General features: G+C 37.2%; 1 long non-coding RNA gene across 2 annotated transcripts; it reads right to left on the reverse strand.

The window, feature by feature from the left end:
- Nucleotides 1-444: 444 nt before the first annotated feature.
- LOC147330182 (uncharacterized) lies at nucleotides 445-6,503 on the reverse strand. Of its 2 annotated transcripts, XR_015129073.1 has the most exons (7): nucleotides 6,454-6,503; nucleotides 4,660-4,716; nucleotides 3,269-4,468; nucleotides 2,792-2,827; nucleotides 2,266-2,418; nucleotides 1,817-1,904; nucleotides 445-1,222 (listed from the first exon to the last, which is right to left on the reverse strand). It is a non-coding gene; the product is annotated as an uncharacterized LOC147330182 (long non-coding RNA). The 2 variants fall into 2 exon arrangements; XR_015129072.1 differs by having other exon boundaries at nucleotides 2,792-4,468.
- Between the last annotated feature and the right edge of the window lie 225 nt (nucleotides 6,504-6,728).

A 6,728-nucleotide genomic window follows, 5' to 3' on the forward strand; every position in this document is an offset into this window, starting at 1 on the left:
TTCTAGTATCAAATACACAATTTTCAAATGGAGGCCTTATAACAGATTGTATTGTTCTCTTCCAAGATGGTTGCTGGCATCCACCAGTAACCTTTAAAAACAAAATGTCTAATTTCACTGCATTGACAGTAGGTAAAGAATTAAACTGACATTACTCCTCTACTGAATCTATATAAATCAACAGTTAAATAATGTCAGTTCTTCCGTGTTCTCTGGAATCAATCACAGCAAAGAAATTAGACTGTTTCTTTTGAAAAATGTTACAGGACAATACAAAACATTCTATTTAAGGCCTCTGACGTCAAGATTCAGTTAAACAACAATTATAACTAAACAATTTGAGGTAATGTTAGTTTCCATTAACATTAAATTAGGTTACTGAATTGGCAAACACCTTCCTATTAACATTACCCATTTTACCCCAATAACTAAAGAAATTAGCACTTGCAGGTCAAAACCTTTATTCAAGAGACGCAAAAATAACATTGATACAGTGACTGTCAAAAATTACAGCACTGATCATACTGTGACATCTTGGTTCAAAACAGCACACTTAGAAATATTCAACGTTCTTTACTTCAACTGAATGAAACTGAAAATACCATTTCACACGACCCATATGGGATATTTAGACTGCATAACTGTTCACGCTACATCTCTTCACTAGTAAAAGAAAGAAAAAATACAAACAGAAATTGAAAAATGCTGCCAAACAGACAAACAGAGAACTTGTACAGAGCAAAAGGAAAAACAAACAACAAAAAAAACGGCTCGTCCTCATGGCAGTTGCAGAGTATATAAAAATGAACCCTGCGATCCGTTCCTGGAATTGAGCTTCAAAAATGCAGCAGAACAAGTGTGAGATTTAAATGTCCTCTCACCTAGAGCTGATCACCTTGCATGCATAACAGTGAGCTTTCCTTGCAGGAGCAGTTTTGTCTTAGTTGTGAGCTTTTCTTGAGAGCTGAGTTGCATCCAACTCCATTACCACCCATTGAATCACCTCAAAAGTGTAGCAGAGTTGTGATGGGTAACTCATATTGAAGGAATAAAAAAGGTCCAAACAGCATGGCTACTGCAAAGGTCACGTTATCCAGATCTTGAAGAACTACTATACCCTCGATGATGATGCCAACATCAGAAAAGTCATTGCCTGGCGCATCCTCTGGAGACAGATGTTCATTGTGGTTTTCTCAATCTGTGCAGTGGCCTCAGTCAAGTCCTGGTTAAACACAAAACATTTCTTTAAGATTCCTTTTTAAACTCATCTCTTTTGAATCTACCAGTTCTAATGTTAGAGTAATTTAAACCAATGCAAGCAACATAGTAAATAGCTATAGCCAAAGAGTGGCCTGCCATGCTGCCATTCATGGTCTAACAGAGTTTCTAAGAGAGGGTGAAAAACATAATAATTTCAAATGCTTTACATTAGTTTTTGTTAGAAAGACACCGGCCCATCAGAAATCCAGGTTATGTCACTCAGAAGATGTTAGAATTTAGACTTTCAGCCCCACAATTTGGTTAGCTGTTGGTCAGTTGGTCTTTTTTTCAAACAAAAGCTAATGTAAATACTGGGGGGATTTTTCTTTGTTCACTAGAATGACAAATTTAAAGTTTTTTCACACTGATGTGACCCCTAATACAGGGGTAGGGGTGGGGCCTCAAGGGGGGGCGGCCGAGTTCACTACCAGGCCTCATGTGAACTTCAAATTATTAAAGAGGACTACTGGTCCTAACCAGTCCAATGAGGATCAAGTGGATAACTAAATGCATTTTTAAATGTTGCAAAGCCACAATCTACTCATAAAACACTCACCATGAACTCCTGCACCAAGATGTTGCAATTGTCTTTCACACAGATGCGGAGCACTTTGATGAGACTCCCTTTGAGCATTAATGTCATCCTAAAGTATTATAACAAAGAAAACAGAGATTTGTGAACTTTTCAGTAGCACAGAAGAAAATGATCCCAGACCAAAACTTAAACCAGTCAACATGCAACACCAGCATCTACAAAGCAATATCAAAAGTTCCTGTTTGACATCAACTTTATGGATATATAGTTTCCAGAACATTTATTTTTAAAAAAAGATAATTTTTTCTCAGTGGGCCAGTAAATGCATGACGAAAATTATGGCATCCTTTTAGTGGAATCAGTACTCACAGGTAATAGTTGACTGTTTCAATGGATGTAGCATAAAAATCTTTTACTGACCTAATGCAATACATATACACTTTGTAGTTAAAGAATTTTAAAGTTCTTACTGTCATCATGGCAGCTACATCCTTTAGCTTTGTGCCCTGTTCCCCCGATCACTTTGCAAACACTTTCAGCAGACTGTCAGAGAGAAACTCAGCTCCGTCAGAAACCTTGACTGTAAAGGCATGGTTGGGATGCACTGGAATGCTGCATTTCATCTGAAATGACATAAAATTATTTTGAAATAACAGCAGGCACTGTGCTTGGTTAATCAGTAATGTTTTGTTGAATAAAAACTGTGTTTCCAGATCTTATGGGATTAAAAAAATCCAAAGATGTTTGTTTCTGATTTGCAACCCAAGAACCCACAAGTTACAACCTCATTTTAGTTCAAGTGTGCATTAATGTGAGTCCAGTAATCACCTTTCTGACAATACATACAGGTATAAGTTAAACCTATGGCAGATTTTGGATTTCTCAGTTGTTTTAATAGGGTGGTCTATTTGAGTATGCATGCACCTAATAATTATAAAAAACCTATTATAATTAAGTTACAGAAACCTTAAGCGAAAATAGAATATACTTTCTTACCATAACACCTTGAACCCACAATCCATCAGCTGACTCCTGGTGAAATGCAGAATAGAGGTCGTCTCTCAATGTGCAGCAAAAAAAACAAAAACAAAAGGACAGCAGGTGAGGCCAGGAGGGGTAGGGATGTAAGCTAGCATAATGCCGCTAATGATATTAGCTAAAGCTGTTCAATGTCCAAAATCTCACTAACACCACGTGCAGTAAATACACAATGTAACTGAAGAGTCAGTTGGCAAATCTATTCACACAGAAAACCAAATTATGTTATGAGTGCCTCGTAATTAGGTTTAATGTGATATTACGGCTCTTGTGCCAAAGACAAATTCAAATGAAAAAGCGCCAATTCTTTGACAACAGATAAAACAGCAAATAAGCTAACGGCTCTTTTTTAGCATGTTACATGGCGACACTCTAGACGTTTAACTACATTTGGCTGAAATATGGTAAATATTAATTCAAAAAATCAAGACATACCAAAAACGTAGAGTTGGCTGCTCGACTTGACTGAGATGGATGCCTTTTTTGAACCACGATCCAAAGCCCGCGAGATGAAATCACGCGTGGTTTCACGAGATTTAACGTTGCTATCTTATTGACTTACTTCACCTGAACATGATATGAACAATTTAATACACCCTTTCTGCATATCATGTAGTTTTTACACTATATAGTTACATTTATCTTTAAAACATGAGGTAATTGTGTTAAATACATGCAAGATGCTTACATAAATCCAAGAGATGGCCAGTCCCTTTTTTTCCAGTGTATAAACATTTTATCTTGTTATAGCGATGACCAATGTTTGAAAATGACAGATTGTGATTTTCCACAGGTTTATGTCCTTGACTTTACTTGGTTCTATCAACATATTAAACTGCTTAAGGTTTCCAAACATGGCAAAAACAGCAACTTAACCTCCTGTTCAAAAACCTAAACAGGCTGACGTTGGTGTTAATTGAATGAGACTGTTCTCTTACAGGCAAATACTCATCAGATTACTGAAATTAATTTATTAAACGCATGTTTTTTTTAAACTAATTTGTTGATGTACCCATCCAGCCAACAACAAACTTATGTCCCCAACACTGGTACATCTTTCATTTCTGAGCTATTGGCCTAGACGACAAGAAAAAGAAAATTAGCCAACGGTTATTCCTCTGTGAAATATTTAAGCAAATAGCCAAACAGAGAAATTACATGTTTATTAGTGAGGTTTGTAGAAGCTGAAAACGTGCTAACCAGGAGCTGGCTGCAGAGTCATTTCACCATAGCCTACAGAAATGTTGATGGTGGTTTAAATTTTCTCTTGTAAGTGTTGGAAGCAGAAACCTAATAAGCTTATTTCCCCAAATGCTGAATTATTTATTTCACTGGGTAATCCCTTTAAGGTCAGAGTTAAAAAAAAAATGGCGGGGGAACAAAGAAAGGAACATTAAAACAGACACACACAGACAAACTGCAACAGACAAAAATACAACAGCGCACAACAAACATAAACATCAAGCATGCCAAAGAAAAAAGATATTAAAAAAAGATAAAAGATATACTCTAACTTACAGGTATAGGCAGACAGATTTTCTACCTCTTGGCCTTTCCCTGCATGCTTCGCTGTGATGGGTGACTTGATCCTTGTTCCAATCCGAGCACACTCCTCTCGGAGGAGAGGCGATGTCACTGGAACATAGAGGAATAGAAATCAAATCTGTTTGAACTGAGAGCAAGCGAAGGAGAGTGTGCCAGAGGACAAGGCAGTGATAACAGATAAAAGAGGAGGGGGAGTATAAGAATGATATTTGAATTATGTAACTCAGCTCAGGGATGATTTGGACGATTCCACCATTGACACCAACATCATTTCTCATTACCTGAGAGCCGTGTGTGCCCGGCGCTTTGCCTCGTCCCGTGAGTCATCTCACACCCAGCTATCAGAGAAGGAGAGAGAGTGAAAGAGGAGGGGGAAAGGAGCAGAAGGAGGTGAGATGTTTGCGAGATTAGAGACAAAAAAGCTGAAAGCACACATTTGTGTATACTAGAAATATAAGAAGCAGGATGTTCATACATTTAAATCACAGTGGAACACTGACTCTGTTCGTGGGTATTTTACATACTGTAGCCGGCCTCATATACACTTCAATCTGCTGCAGACAAAAGCCTGAATATTATGTATGCATGCGTAACATGCGCGTCAGCACAGAACTGACAAGGTACTTAAAATAAATCACAGTGATACTTGCTGTGTTCATTGCAGATCAAAAGAGGAATAAAACCTTTTGCCCGTGTACCTGTGTCAGCATATTACATGTTCAATATGATGTTTTAAAATCAATAGCTTATAGATCGTGCATATTTTGTATGGGGTCTATTACTGTATATAAATTTGAGGGGCTAGTGATAACATGTGAAAGACTTCTTCAAAGTAACAACCATGTAAATGAAACATTACTAAGTTATTAAAACACCCAACCTATCAAGCTGTCCTACTTGTTGTTACTGCGCATGCGTACAACTCAAAACGCACATGTTTTTGGTGTTAATAGTACACGCCTATTATTTGATTCTACCCCGATCTCGTGCGTGCGAAAAACAGTTAGTATTATATGTTTTACTGCTTTATTACAGTTGATACTTGTTTTCCTTAAGCTTTTGTCAATTTGTTAACTTTTCAAGCTAACATGCGTCTTGTTTTTTGTGCAAATACTCCAATTTGGAGTCTCAATTGAAGTCATATTTCAAGTCTTGATTTAGTACATCTTAACTTCTGTAAACTGGCATACAACGTAAACCTTGTCAATTAATGTTAGTCCTCCTGCCTAAATAAATCCATGCAGGAAGCACGTTTTGATAAGTGTGATTTGGCCATCAGAACATCCTACCTATAGATATGTACGATGGAGGCAAAAAAAAAAAAACACGTAAGGTAGTATATTGTGATAAGGTAGCACAGACTGATAGACATGACTATAAATTTACGCTACGCTAGGATGTTTTGACAAAGTAGGACGTTTTGTCAGAACACTGGAACACAAAAAGAAATAGGAATTAACATTTTTTAGATGGGTTATTGTGTAAAAAAAAGGGGATATTAATATCGTAAAAGTGAGGTCAGTTGAAGCAATTAAAAAATGATCCATTTTGCATCTAATGGAGAAGGTGTGCCACACTCAATCAGAGATCTCATTTAAAGAAAAATGTACTTTTTGATGTACAACATGAATAAATGTATATCCAATATCAAATGAGAGATGCATGTATGTGATACATTATTAGATATGGTATTAAATGCCAGCTACTGAATGAGTTTATAATACTATCAAGCGGAATTTTATAAGATTCTAATATTTGATATAACAAGTGTTTTCCCATGATTCCTGACTACTGAGTTGTCAAATTTCATACATTTTTTGCCATTTCTAACCAAAGTAACTGCTCCTAGTGGATCCTTAGTTGGGCTTAGAAGCATGTAAAAGCACTTATATTTTACAGCCTGTGAGTACTCAGTTGTATGTTTAATTTAAAGCATGTATAATAAACATATCAGAAACCGTGATATCACCAATGCTTCTTGTGACCCTTTTGTAGGCTGTGTTTTGTTAAAGTTATGGGAAAAAAAGGGAGCATGATCTTCCCAGCACAGGGTGCACGAGCACCCAGATACTTACACACAACATGCTTGAGTTGTGCCAGTCTTCTCCTCTGCGCTGTGTCTGTGTGGGGGTGGCTGGTGCATGACACATTGCTTAAAATAGACATTCGCTCTCTTTACAAGAGGAGGTTGACAAAGAAGTGAGAGGGAATGAAAGCTCATAAGGGAGCGAGAGAGTGTGACAGACAGAGGAAGACAAAGGGAGGAGAAAGAAGGAAAGTCAGGGAGGAAGAAAGAAAATCCTTCCACTGCACCAAACTAGAAGTCAGAGGAAACAAACACATGCAAGTT

This window comes from Aulonocara sp. 'chitande type north' Nkhata Bay, linkage group LG5 (assembly GCF_057382095.1).
Source record: "Aulonocara sp. 'chitande type north' Nkhata Bay isolate Kocher_YH1m ecotype deep benthic linkage group LG5, A_spYH_male_GT1.1, whole genome shotgun sequence".
In the NCBI taxonomy this organism is placed as follows: domain Eukaryota; kingdom Metazoa; phylum Chordata; class Actinopteri; order Cichliformes; family Cichlidae; genus Aulonocara; species Aulonocara sp. 'chitande type north' Nkhata Bay.